The sequence below is a fragment of the Marmota monax genome, unplaced genomic scaffold, assembly GCF_021218885.2.
Source record: "Marmota monax isolate L192 unplaced genomic scaffold, Marmota_monax_Labrador192_F-V1.1 WCK01_AAM20220418_F8-fsc00211, whole genome shotgun sequence".
Classification (NCBI taxonomy): domain Eukaryota; kingdom Metazoa; phylum Chordata; class Mammalia; order Rodentia; family Sciuridae; genus Marmota; species Marmota monax.
In genome coordinates, this window is record NW_026694080.1 from 1,788,080 (window position 1) to 1,801,745 (window position 13,666).

The window sequence follows — 13,666 nt, forward strand, 5'->3', positions numbered from 1 at the left end:
GGGTCCGTGTGCCTCCCTCCGTGGCTCATGCGTGTGGCTACATGGGGACCTTACAGCCCCTCTGCCTGTCACTCTCTCCATCCACCCTTCCTCCTCCCCACGCCAACGCTCTGCTCAGGGCCAGGGAGGAAGAGAGGAGAGGCTGCGGGTGGCAGCCGGGATTATGGAGGAGCTGTGGCTTCAAGTCTGAGGCTCAAAGACCCTGGCATTGTGGGGAGTGTGGGGGGAGGGGGAGAGGGAGGGGGAGAGGGAAGGGGAGTGGGAGGGGGAGGGGGGCTGCCCCAAGGGGAGGCGGCTGGTGGGGAAAGGGTGGGTGCTCCTTCCTTCTGTTCATCAGCCCTTTTATGCCTCACCTTGGCGCAGTCATTCATTCATGTGCAGAATAAATATTCACTGAGCACCTGCTGGATGCCAGGCCTGGGACAGGGACACTGGGAGTGCTGCAGGGGATACACAGATGAAGGCCCTGACCCCTGCAGTCACATCCGAGGAGAGGGCCAGAGGCATCCTGTGATTGACAAGCCAGGACAGGGTTACTTAATAGAACTTCAGCTAGCAGCCGGTAGACATGGCTATGAAGGGGGATAAAGCAGGGTAAGTGGACAGAGGGCCGAGTAGCCCTGCCTTTCTGCAGAAGTGGCATTTGATAAAGTCCCAAAGGCCGTGAGAGGTGAGCCCAGTGGAGACCTGTGGGAAGAGTCTGTGGGTCCAGACCGAGCACTAGCAAATGCAAAGGCCCTGGGGTGCAGCCTGCCTGGCATTGGGGAACAGCCAAGAGCCAGGGGCAGGATGAGTGAGGGGAGAGAAGAAGCAGAGGATGGGCAGGTCACATGGGGCCTTGGGGGCCACTGTGAGGACTTTGGTTTTCTCTCAGGGTGACCTGGGAGCCATTGGAGGGTTGTGAACCGAGGAAGGACATGAGCAGACTGGAGTTTAACAGGCTCCTCTGGCTCTTGTTTGGGGAGTAGACTGAGACCTGGGCCACTCAGGAGGCTACTGTGGTCATCTAGGCTAGAGGTGACCATTGGATCAGGGGTGAAGGCATGAGAAGGGACATATTTGGGGTGCATTTTATGACTTGAACCTACAGCCGGGCGGGCCAAGGCCCAGACTCCTGCTTCAGCACCACGGACAGCGGGCTCTCCCCTGCCCAAGGCGGGCCGTGCTGGGTAGTGTGGATTGGCTCCAGCCCGTGGTCAGTGGTCAGTCCGCGGCTGCTGAGCGAACCCCAGCTGTGAAGCACAGGTTCCTCCCCCGGTATTTTGTTATCAACTTATTTTTTACCCACCGAGTTTATGTCTGGGCACTGCTGTGACCTCCTGGGGACAAGGCAGCTCTGAGTGCAATTCTGAAGCTGGGATGAGAGGGGGGTGCCCTTGTCTCCAGCAACCCCCCCCCCATCTCTGGCTAAACCGCAGGCCTGGGGAGGGAGCCAGGGTGGGGCTGGGGAGGGGGAGCCTGACCTGGGGGGGTCCTGGGGGGGGGTCCTGGGGGGGTCTGCACCTGTCTTCTGAGCTTCAGGCTGGACGGCCCCTTCCAGAGCAGCAGGTCCTTGAGGTGGGGCCCCCCGGCGGAGGCTGTCCCTAGGACGGGCAGACTTGCTGCGTGTCCTACAACAGGCCGCTGTCCCCCGGGCACCCAGTCTCTGTGAAGTGGAGATAATTGTACTCTTTGCGGTTATTTCAAGAATGGCCAGAGCAGGCGAGTTAGCTTCAGGAAGCCCAGGCATGGGCTGAGGCGGGAAGGGGCTGCCTCCGAGGCCTCGGGCCCCCAGATGGGCACGTGGCCCCTTCCTGGTCAGAGTCCTCCCTCCTTGCCCTCGACCGTCCTCGGCTCCCCGCAGCTCCCACCCTGCGTCGTCTCTGTGCCCCATTTTGCTGTAGACAGATGATCATATGGATATTCTATGCAAATTCTCATTTTTAATGAGCCAGAGAAAAGCTAACGATGTCTTGGGGCTCAGGGGAGGCCCTGGGATGGGGGAGGAAGTGGGACAAAGTGACAAGCAGGAGGAGAGAGGGTGGGGGGAGCTGAGGGAGCCCCTGTCGTCTCCCTTCTGCTTTTACTGAGTTGGAGCTGGGGGCCCCTTGTGGGTCACCCAGGAAGGTGGGAGGGGGAAGGAACAGGGAGACGTGGAAAGGTGGGGGGGGGTGGTAGAAGGGGCGGCAGGACGAGGCCCTGTCCCAGGGCTCTGTTTCCCTGGGTGTGAAATGGTACCGGGGACATGGTTGACTGGGAGGAGCTAGCGGGGGCTGGGTGGTTGCGAGGGGCCAGCAGGGGAGGGCACAGAGAGGAGGCAGAGGATGGCAGGCCCCAGAGGCCTCTGGACACGGGCCTTGTGAAGTCACCAGCAGCTCACGCTTTCATTTTGTCTTTGGCTCGTGGCCATCATCCTGCGCTTCCTGGTAGATGTGAACCCCACGAGGCGGGGTTCTTGTGTGTCCTCTTTACGGCTGTCCCCAGCATCTAGGACTGTCCTGGCCCCGGGGTGCTGGCGAGTTGCTGACTCAGGGGCTGCTGGCAGTGCATGTGGCTCGACTGGGCCACCCGCCCCCCCCCCCCAGGCTGGAGGAGCCTGGGCACAGAGGCACCTAGTCCAAAATTTTCCATAAGCAGGAGTGCAGCGCAGGGGTTCTGCTGCCACCTAGGGGAGGAGGGGCCTGGGGACACCCCGAGGGCTTCCTGGAGGAGGCGGGGTTCTGAGCTGAATCCTCGAGGACAGATGGGAGGAGCTTGCAAGAGGAGAGGCGTCTGGGAAGGATGGGGAACTAGACATCAAGGTGGCAGGAACACGGGGTGGCACACCTGGTGTGGCTGGAGACAGCAGGTGCTGCTTGGGTGGGTGTGATGGGGCTGAACTGGAGGGTGGCTGGGCTCAGTCCTGCAGGGCCTCAGGATGGGGCTGAGGAGTTGGACTCGCGCTGAGAGAGCAGGTGGGACTGGAGTGTTGGGGGAGTGGAGGGCCAGGCGGGCAGGCTGGGTGGTGTCAATGGGAAAGGGGTGCGTGGGGTTAGGCCCTGGTGAGGTGGGACCGCCCTGGCACTGAGCTCCCTGGCACTCCCATGGCCAGCCCAGAGAGGGCCTGGTTAGAGTGTGGGGGGCATGGCTGGACGGCCTTGGGCAAATGGCTGTCCCTCCCTGGTTCCTGGCTTCGGTCAGAAAGGAGCTGAATCACCAGGCAGTCCCGCCCTGCCCAGGGACACGCAGCAGTATGGGGCACTTGAGATCATTATTACAATCTGGGTCCCTACTGATAATATTCAGTGCCAGGGTTCCCAGGATGTCCCTGTATTGCATACGGACACTTCCACGGTAGGGAAAATCATGTCACCCCAAGTGTCTGTGGAGGGAAACTACAGGGGCCTCTAACCCCTCCTTGCCCTGCTCTGGGAGCCCTCCTGAGGCCCACCCTGGGCTGTTCCGGGACCTTGGCCCGGTGTCCCCCTCCTGTCTGGTCTCGGTGTCCCTGCTCCCAGGTCCGGCCAAGCAGGCTCTGGGTCTCAAGCCTTCTGCCAACAGGACGGTGGGAGCCCAGGGCGATTGATCGGGGAGGGGTGGGCATTTCTTCCGCTCGCGGCCCTTGTCTGGGCCTGAGCCCCTGACCTTGGTCCACCAGCTCTTCTAACCCGAGTCACAGGCAGCCCAGGGCTCCGGAGGGTCTCCCCTGGCTCCTGGGTCAGGCGGCTTCTTCTGCTCTCCGGCCTGTGGAAGGGTGTCACCCTAGCTGCCATCCTGCCCCCAGGCTGGTTGGGGACACTGCTCCATCCTGGTGGCTCCGTCCTCCATCTCAGGCGTGGGGGGACAGCACCATGGTCCTGAGGAAGCTGGTTCTAGTGGGGTGAAGGGTTCACCCCGTTACATTGGGGCCATGGCTCCACCCAGGGCCTGGCTCCTGCCTCACCCTCCCACCTGCCCTGGCCTGAAGAAGACTTCGTCACCCACTGCCTGCTGGTGGTGGATGGGGCAGGTGGGAGACGGCCTGCGTCTTTACCCCTCTGGTCACTCTGCCGTCAGGTTTCACTCCCTGGGGACGTGAGCTCCTAAACATTTCATCCTGGCCAAACCGCAGGCCCAGCTGCAGGCCCCTGACCCGGGCTCTTCCTCCAGGCCCCTTCATTGACCCTCGAGAGGCCCGAGCTCCTGCTGCTGACGGGGAGCTGGCCAGGGGTCATCTCCCCTGGGCCCCGCCCCACGCGGGGCTTTCTGCCACCCGCCCAGCACTCCCTCCTTCTCCCAGGCGTCAGGCGGACAACGTGGCTGGAGATGAAGATCAGTTCTGTGAACACTGATTGAACACCTCCTGTGTGCCTGGCACTGGAACCAGGGGAGTTGGGAATGAGAAAGACCCAGTGTCCCCTTGAAGGGACTCACGGGCCGGTAGAGGAAGTTTACAACAGTGTGATAATAACAAGCACTTACTGAGTACTCCCGTGCCTGGAACTGTCCTAAACGTCTTATGTGTATTGACCCATTGTTCATACTCTCTTGTGGGAGACAAGAGCCAGAGTGGTTAAGTAACTTGTCCAAAGTCACACAGCTAAGAAGTGGTCAAGCTGGGGTTTGAATCCTGGCCACCTGCTTCCAGCTCTCTCCTTGAAGCAGATAAGTTATAAAACTGACCACAGCATAAGGTGGAGGATGGCAGGTGACTGGGAAGGAGCTGGGCTATTTTGTAGGGGATGGTGGAGAAATTGGGGGCCCTAGGCAGGTGGGGTTGGGCAGGTAGAGAAGCTGAGGCCCTGCTCACTGCAGCCCCGTCCAGGGCCTGGGTGGGACCTCGGCCGCTCTGGGCCTGGGTGGGCCTCAGCAAGTCCCCTGCCTTCTCTGAGGGGAGCCTGAGAAGGGGGCTCCCTCCGTCACAGCGAGTGCTGCGTGTGGCCGCTGCGGCCAGGGGCTGGGCTGGGCTGGGCCTGGGGTGGGGCCCCAGTGAGCCTGGGACTGGCCACTTCCTGTGCCCGGCTGTGGGTCCCCGACTGCCACCCCCACCTCCAAACACTTCCCTCCAGGCCCCTGCCCTATTTTTTCTGCCTTCCTCACTTCAGGGGTGTTCTGCTCAATGGGTCTGTGTTAAGGTATTGGGTGGATCACTCCCACTTTCCCTCTGCTCCAGTCTAGCGCCATGAATAATGCGCCTCTGAACAACGCCGAGGTCCTGAGATGGGACCTGGGCCCACTGTGTGGGCTCGGGCTCTTGTGCCAGCTCTTGGTACCTGTGTTTCCCCTCTTCTTCCCTGGCCATCCTTGTTCCCCCAGATCTTCCCATATGGACAGGGCTGGGCTAGGCCAGAGGGACGGCCACTGTGAGTCTCCCCAGCAGGGACCTGGCTCCTCTTGTCAGCCTAGGACCCTCCCCAGAAAGCGGGAGAGGTCCCTAGGCCTGGAGGGGTGGGCAGGCTCTGAGAGGTGGTATGGCCCCAAGGTTCCCTCAGGCCTTGCTGGATGGGCGGCAGGGGGCCTGCGTGGGAGAGGAAGTGTGTGGGGGGGTCTGGGCAAGGTCACCCAGCAGTGGGCCTGGCTTGTCCCCCCTTGCCTCAGGCTGAGGGCAGCTGGACACAGGCACAATATTCATGCTTTACGATATTTGCACTCAACCCCTGGGCTGTGTCGGGATCCAGCAGGTGGGAAACGGGGTGACTGACCCCTCTCATTGTCTCTTAGCACCTGGGTCTTCCTGGTACCTGGTGAATCCCTCACCAGAGGACCCACTGACTGCCACGGGCTAGAGTCACCTACAGCAGGGAGGTGACCATTCCACCTCCTGCCCTTCTCTGTCCTCAGGTTGGCCAGGGGCGGTCAGCTTGCTTACACTGTGCTTCTTTTGCCAATCTATTTCCTGAGCACTCACCGCAAGTGATTTGCATCTGGGTGGGAAAAGTGACCCCCACAGAAGCAGGACTGAGGAGGACCCCGCGTGTGTGAGGTGCACCCCTGCCTGGGGCCAGAGCCCACAAATGGCCCTGGCAGAACAGCACCGAGTGTGGGTTATTGTGGCCCAGAGCCCCGTGCAAAGTGGACGCCAGGCACAAGAGAGAGCCCAGTGCCCGTGTGTGACAAGGTGGTGGCTCAGAGAGGGGGCAGAGCGGACAGGCTGGTGATGGAAACCAGGCCCGGGCCACCCTCCGGATGACCTGGGGCTCTTGGCAGACCCAGACCCACTACAGCTGGGACCACCCCTCCCTGGGACACCACCCAGCAGCCTCCAGTAAAGGGGCGTTGGCCCAGGGCCTGGTGTCCTCCCACTCTGCGGGGTCACAGCCCTGCTGTCTGGGCCCATTGTTACATCTTCTCAGTCACTGACCCTCGAGTGGCCGTCTTGGTCCCTGTTCTGAGAGCTGCTTTGGGGAAGGGGCTGCTGAGGGCCTGGTTTTGAGGGTCGGAGGGAAGGGGGTGACTCTGAGTCCCTCCAAGTCCCTCTCTGCTATAAACCCCGGGAGCCAGGGACCCCTCCCCACGTGGTTCCCGTCACCCCCTCCCCACCTCTTTGCAAGGTGGCCCCTTCGCGGTTTTGCTGGAGTGTAGATTTTCCCACTTGATTTCCTAGGGTTTGTCTTTTCATTGTTTTTCTCCATTTTTATTTATTTATTTATTTTGGTGCCAGGGATGGAACTCAGGGCACTTCACTAACTGAGCCCCATCCCCAGCCCTATTTTGTATTTCATTTAGAGACAGGGTCCCACTGAATTGCTTAGAGCCTTGCTAAGTTGCAGAGGCTGGCTTTGAACTCACGATCCTCCTGCCTCAGCCTCCATTTTTAAGTTTGAAAGGATTTTGAAGAAGATGGTGAGGAGAGGAGATGGCTTTCCGCAGGCCTCCAGGGGCAGCTGGCTGGGCTGCCAGGGGCCGAGCCCTACTGTACCTTGCAGACGGAGGCAGAGAGTGCTGGGAAATTGCTGGGTGCCCTGCAGGATTTCTGTCCTTCCTTGTCTGGTGTCCAGGGTCGGAGACTGGCCGGGGACTGAGCAGCAGGCTGGTGGTCAGAGTGTGAGCCCTGGGACTGCAGCAAGAGAGGGAGGGTGGGGAGCCTGCTACGAGCTGAGGACCTCAGCACTGCCCTCGGGGTCGTGGCTCCTTCCTGGGGACCCAGCCTGTCCCCGTGTCTGGCCAGGTAGGTCTCAAGGTGAGCAGATGAGAGAATAAAAGGATCTGAAGAAACCATGGAGAGACGGAGAGAGGTGCCCAAGCCCACAGGGCCTGGCCGCCAGACCGTCCTGTGGCCCAGGGCAGGCGCCAGCTTGTCCTGTGGGGCCTCTCTGCCTGCCCAGGCTGATGGTGCCAGGGTGGGCACAAGCCACACTTGAGAGCACCTCGAAGGCAGAGGACGGTGGCCTCACAGTGTGGCAGAGTGGACTTGTTCAGACAGGCAGAGCGGGAGAGCCATGCTGGGGGACAGGGCAGTGCTGGGCACGGAGGGACCCAGGCAGAGCCCGGGCTCAGAGGGTCCTGCCTGCCTCAGGCTGGAGGGGAGGAGGACCTCATTGCACATAAACCCAAGTCCCCTGAGTGACGAGGGGGAAGCCCGGGCACTGGTAATGGCAGGTGGTGGGGGACGGACGTGGATTCACTTTAGCGGCGAGTCCTCCGGTGAAGGTGGGATCAACACGCTGCAATCCTTGGTCTCGGTCCCTGACAAGGCAGCAGCTCCTGGAGAAAAGCCAGGGCTGAGTTCAGACGCAGCCCCTGCCCCTTCAGCCACATGGCCAGCCCCAGCCTCCCCGACGGGGTGTGCTCTGCAGCCTCCAGGCACCATGAGGCCTCTCGGGTGCCGCTCCTGTTCTGAGGTGCTTACTGTTCACCCTCACCCTGGGGTGTGGAGGGCCCGTCCTCTCGGCTGCATCCCAGTGTCCAGCACTGGGCCAGGCACATAATAGGTGCTCAGTGAACACTTGCTGGTCAATGAAGGGCAGGGGTGGCATCACTGTCCCTTCTGGTCTTGCTTCCCTGACCGTGAGCTCCTGCAGACAGCTCCTCCCGCTATCGTTTCTTTAGGACTAACTATGCGAGGAACAGAGTAGAGCCCTTCTCAAAACCAAAACAGAAAGAAAGAATGAAGGATGAATGGACTCAGCAGACTCAGCTCCGCCCTCGGGGAAGCGACCAGCGGCAGACGCACAGACATGCCCGTGGCACCGGGAACCCTGGGAAGGGTCACTGACCACACATGAAAAGGGCACGGGGACCACAGAAGGCAACAGGAACCCGGCAGCAGCTCCGCTGGCGGGTTGTCTGCATCATGTCACTGTCAGGGAGGCGCCTGGGGTCAGGGGCGGTCGGGGAGCCGGGGGCAACCGGGCAGAGCCACCCTCAGGGAAGACAGGGCTTCAGGAGCAGATGGCTGGCAGCGGGAGGCCGGGCAGGCCTGGGGGAAGGCGGCGGGGAAGGCGCTGTACGTGCCCGGGGCCACAGTGACTGTGCGGTCCCTCCCACAGACGAGCATGGCACGGGGCTCGGGGGCACCAGGAGCCCCCCTTCGGGCAGTACTGCTCAAGGACTGGGTGCCCTCGCTGTCACCTGTTTCTAACAGTTCTGGTGGGGTGTGGCTCAGGGTTCGAGCCCTCACCTGGCACCTGTGGGCCCTGGGTTCCAACCCAGAGCTGTACGCATGGACCAGCAGGGGCCGGGACGGGGCTCAGCGGTGAGTGACTGCCTGGCACGCGCAGGGCCCTGGGCTCGATCCCCAGCACCACAGACAAAAATAAGCAGATACAGGCATGATGTCCCCCCCAAATTTTTAAATATTTATTCTTCAGTTATAGGTGGACACGACATCTTTATTTCACACTTAGGTGGTGCTGAGGGCAGAACCCAGGGCCTCGCACGTGCTAGGCAAGCGCTCTACCTCTGAGCCACAACCCTGTCCCCCCCCTCCAAATTTTTTTTAAAAGTCAAACTTTGGGAATTGAGTGGAAGCCCCCCAGGAGCCTGCTCAGCTCTAGTCCTTTCTTCTCCTGCCTTGCGGTCACCATGGTTCTGAAGCGGGTGGCTTCTCTGGGGTCCTTGTCTAGCCACTCACCAGCACTTCTGAGTTCCCACGGTGGCTGTGGCGGAGCAGAGCCTGAGCGCCAGGGAGCTTGCAGGGAGCCTGCCTGCAATGGCTGGCCCGCCCGCAGCTGTCCCGTAGGAAGGTGTCTGTGTGTCCCAGGGATGAGGGATACCGACGTGGTCTCTAGATTTTACGTAAACAGGACCGGTCAAGCTGCCCGTGCATTGTTTGAGTCCATTTTATGTTTTGGAGACCGTCCGGCTGCCACGAGAGCCACTTCAGTCATCCTGACTACCTCATGTTACACTGGGGGACATGCCCGTTTGTCCCTTCTGTCGTTAAACATTTAGGTGTTTCCATTCCTCTCGCAGGCTCTGAGGGGGCGGTGGTGAGCGTCTCTGTGTGTCCCATGCCAGGTGACAGAGGTTCCCTGGGAATGAATGGGGACGGGAGGGGCTGGCAGGCTCCCAGCACACGCAAGATATGGCCACGAGACCCTCCAAAGTGCTCTGAAGGACACTCCTTGATCAGGTGTCCAGTTGAGGGATGACACCAAGGACCAGCCAATACTGATGGGTGGGAGCACAGGGAGAAGGGGAGGCGTGGAGGGGTGCAGGGCTGGGGCAGCTCCCGTGGGGAAGCGGTCAGTGGTGCCCAGGACCTAAATCTCCTGGGCAGTGATCATGGCCTCCTCTGCCCAGCAGCTCTGCCCAGCTGCTGTGTGTCCCTGGGTAAGGCACAATCCCTCTCTGGCCTCAGCCTCTTAGCTCTCCATCCAGCTCGGACACAAGGGCCACCGAGATCCACAGCCTTCACTTGCTCGACTGTCCTTGGCAGGTGGCAGTGGCTTCCTGCCCCTGGCCCAGCAGGCAGAGGCCATGCCTTGGCTGGGCTGGCAGGGCTGGCAGCTGGCATGTGGCAGGTGGGCTCTGTTCAGGGGGCTGAGTGGGCAGGGTCCTGGCAGCAAGCTCAGCAGGGGCTGGTGATAGGTGTGAGGGGCTCCCAGGGGGACCAGGAGGGCCTGGGGGCCACAGGGCACCAGCCCAGACTCCTGTACCCGCATGGCCCTGGACCTGCCCTAAGACAACCAGGCTTAGGGGGTTTTTTATTTCTTATTTTTTGGCATCGGGGATTGAACTCAGGGTCCCTCGACCACTGAGCCCCATCCCCAGCCCTATTTGTATTTTATGTACTTATTTTTTAAAATGTTGGGTTCCTTGACATTTATCTTTATTTTATTTTTATGTGGTGCTGAGGATTGAACCCAGTGTCTCATGCATGCCAGGCGAGCGCGCTACCACTTGAGCCACAGAGCCACATCCTTAGCCCCTGATTTGTATTTTATTTAGAGATAGGGGCTCACTGAGTTGCTTAGCACCTTGCCTTTGCTGAGGCTGGCTTTGAACTCCCCATCCTCCTGCCTCAGCCTCCCCAGCCTTTGGGATTACAGGCGTGGGCCATGGTGCCTGGCTGCTCTGTGGGTTTTATGTGCTGGTTTTGCTGCAGGGTGGACTCCTGTGTTCCTGTTGTACTGATGAGAGCCTGGAGGGCGGGAGGGCGTGGGGGAGGGTGTGGGGGGAGGGCATCCCAGGGAGTGTTAACGTGGTTCCCATGGTGACATCCAGGGCCTGGGAGCAGGAGCGCAGCGGGCTGGTGTGTGGCTTGTGGTCTGTAGTGTGTGGGCTGCATGTGATCGTGCACGTTGGTGGCACTGGTGTGTGCATCCGTGTCTGTGTGTGCCCACGTGTGTGCACACACCACCTAAACAGCAGAGGCTGGGGAAGAGACCGGCCTGGAAACCCCGGCCCTTTGGTGTTGGTAGTCGCTGTGGGGGATTTTCACGGCTGCGAGCTGTCGAGGACAGGGTGCTATCCAGCAGCGGGCAGGGGCTGCAGATGTGGGGGCCTCTCAGCCTGAGGGAGGCTCTGGGCACTGGCAGGGATCACAGTCCCCCTTACTGGCAGTGTGACCTTGGTCAGGCTCTCGGGGACCTCTAAGCCCCAGTTTCCACATCTGTAAGTTGGGGATATCGGCACCTGCCCCAGGGGTGGGCAAGGACCCCTTAAGACTCCGCTGCAGAGTGGAGCCAAACATGTGGTGGGTATCAGTCAATGCTGTCCCTGTGGGCCACCTCAGTCCTCTCTGGCTATGGCCAGGAGCAGTTGAGGCTGAGGCCACCACCAGGAGCTTGTATCCCCCAGGATTGTCCCTGGTGAGCCACCCCTTGGTCCCCACTCCCCTGAGCAGCCACGCTGACGTTGGGCAGTGAGCCAAGGGTCTCCCATCCTGGGGACGGCAACGCCCATCTGAACGCCTGTGCTCCAGGTCTCCTGGGTTCCCTTGACCCTACACCCTCTCTCTTCCCCACAGGACGGGCTGAAAGGGGACCCTGGAGCCAGATGGCCTGGGTTCCACCCTGGCTCTGCCCTTGTCTGTCTTCACGACCTTGGGAAGCCCTTCACCCCCTGCCTGTGTTCTCACCTATAAGCTGGACGTGTGGGGCTGGTGCCACCTCAGACCTGAATCCATGGAGAATTGACAGACTGTGTCCCACCTGCCTCAGACGCCTGTCAGTGAGGGGTCTCCCGAGCTCCATGCCAAGGGCCTCCCTCCAGGATGCCCCTCCCCTCCAGGACCCTCCTCCCTCCAGGACCTCCCCCCTCCAGGACCTCCCCCCTCCAGGACCCTCCCCTCCAGGACACCCCCTCCAGGACCCCCCTCCCTCCAGGACCCCCTCCCCTCCAGGATCCCCCTCCCTCCAAGACCCCCCTCCCCTCCAGGATCCCCCATCTAGGACCCCCCTCCCCTCCAGGAGGCCCCTCCCTCCAGGACCCTCCCCTCCAGGATCCCCCTATCCAGGACCCCCTCCCCTCCAGGACCCCCCTATCCAGGACCCCCCTACCCTCCAGGACCCCCTCCCTCCAGGACCCCCTCGCATCATTGTGAGAACACGGGACCCTCCTCAGACTGCACGCCGTCTCGGCACTTGGGGACCCAGGCACACCCTCCTAGCTGAGCTGCGGTCACCTAACCCTCTCACTAGCAAAACGAAGCACCGCCATGTGCCTGGAGGGGCAGGAGGGACTGGCACACGGCGCCTCTGAGGGACCCTCGCCCAGAAACGCAACTTGACCTGACAGTTTCTCCCTGTTTGAGGGCAGTTAACTCCGGTCCCCTGCCCCTCCCTCCCGGAGCCAGGTGGCCGTCCTCCCTCCCCTGCCCCTTCTAGTCCAGCCTCTTCCTCTGTCCATCTGTCTCCCCAGATGGGGGGAGAAATGTCGCGGTTGGCCCACTTTCTAACTGGAAGGAAACCATATGGAGGGGTTAGCTGGAGCCCAGGGCCCGGCTGCCACCATCGCACATGGCCACTCCCCTGGCTTCCTGTGACGGGGTGGAGAGGGGCTCGGTCCTGCCCAAGACCCTGGCACCTTCTCCCTCTGCCCCAGGACCTCCAGGGACCATGCTCTTCTCTGGTGTTTGGGACTTTTTTGGGGTCTAGGAGAGACCAGGGAGCCATGTGTGTGTGTGTGTGTGTGTGTGTGTGTGTGTGTGAGAGAGAGAGAGAGAGAGAGAGAGAGAGAGAGAGAGAGAGCAATAGCACACACGTGAAGAGCCTGGGGTCCAACAGGGGGCCTGGCTCAGAGCAGCCACCCCCAGGACTCTCTCCTTGGCCGGGTGCTACCACTTCCCTGTGGGGCGGGGGTCAAGGTCCTTGAGCCCAGCCACCTGCACAGAGATGCCGGGGGTGGGGGAGTCTGCAGAGGGCTTAGGTGGAGGCCTGGGGGCGACTGGGCTGGCAGCCGGGGCCCAGCCGCCGTGGGTGGGTGGTTGGGGCATTGGCTGGGCCTGGAGCCAGCCCTGTTTTGAGAGGGACCCAGAGGAGGGAGAGGGGCACCCACTGACTGAGCCCCGACCACAGCACCAGGGCCTCAGCCTTATTCTCAGAGGCCCCCACCCTGCAGCCCAGTGGGGAGGGTCTGTTCGCTCTGGTGCTGTCACCCTCTGACTCCAGCTCTCTCCACCTGTCAGGTGCAGTGTGACACAGGTGTCCACAAGTGCCTCCATACCAGAGGGTCAGGGGGGATTTAAATCCATGAAGCACCCCCCCCCCCCCCCCCCCCCCCCGTCAGCCACACTTGAGAGGCCCGTCGGAGGCTGGGAACCAGCTGGGTGGGAATTCAAACTGAGGCCGGGCTCCAGCCATGGTCACTACCTCTACCCAGGGCTTGTGGATGGCCTCAGGGACAGGAGCCTAAGAAGGGTGTGGATGTGAGCTTGGGGACACTGATGGCCCAGGTGGCTCTCATTCTCAGCGGATCTTCTAAAACCCCCTCTGAGATGGTTCCAGTAAAAATAACCAATATTTGCTAAGCGCTTCTTGTGTACTAGACGCTAACTGTATTTACATGTATTAGCTCATTTATTTTATAATGATCCAATGAAGTACAGAATCTCATTATCTTCACTTTATAAGTGATGTGTCTCAAATACATCACACAGCTGAGGTCACACAGCAGTAAGTAGTAGAGTGGAGATTTTTCTTCTCTTGGTACTGGAGACTGAACTGAGGGGTACTTTATCACTAAGCTACACCCCCGCCCTTTTTATTATTTTTATTTAACACAGGGTCTCACTAAGTTGCTGAGGCTGGCCTCGAATTTGCAATCCTCCTGTCTCAGCCTCCTG

At 60.8% G+C, this 13,666-nt stretch overlaps 1 protein-coding gene across 2 annotated transcripts in view; it reads left to right on the forward strand.

Moving 5' to 3' along the window:
* Grm4 (glutamate metabotropic receptor 4) overlaps window positions 1-13,666 on the forward strand; it is a 100,810-nt gene that overhangs the window by 55,338 nt on the left and 31,806 nt on the right. The window lies entirely within an intron of this gene.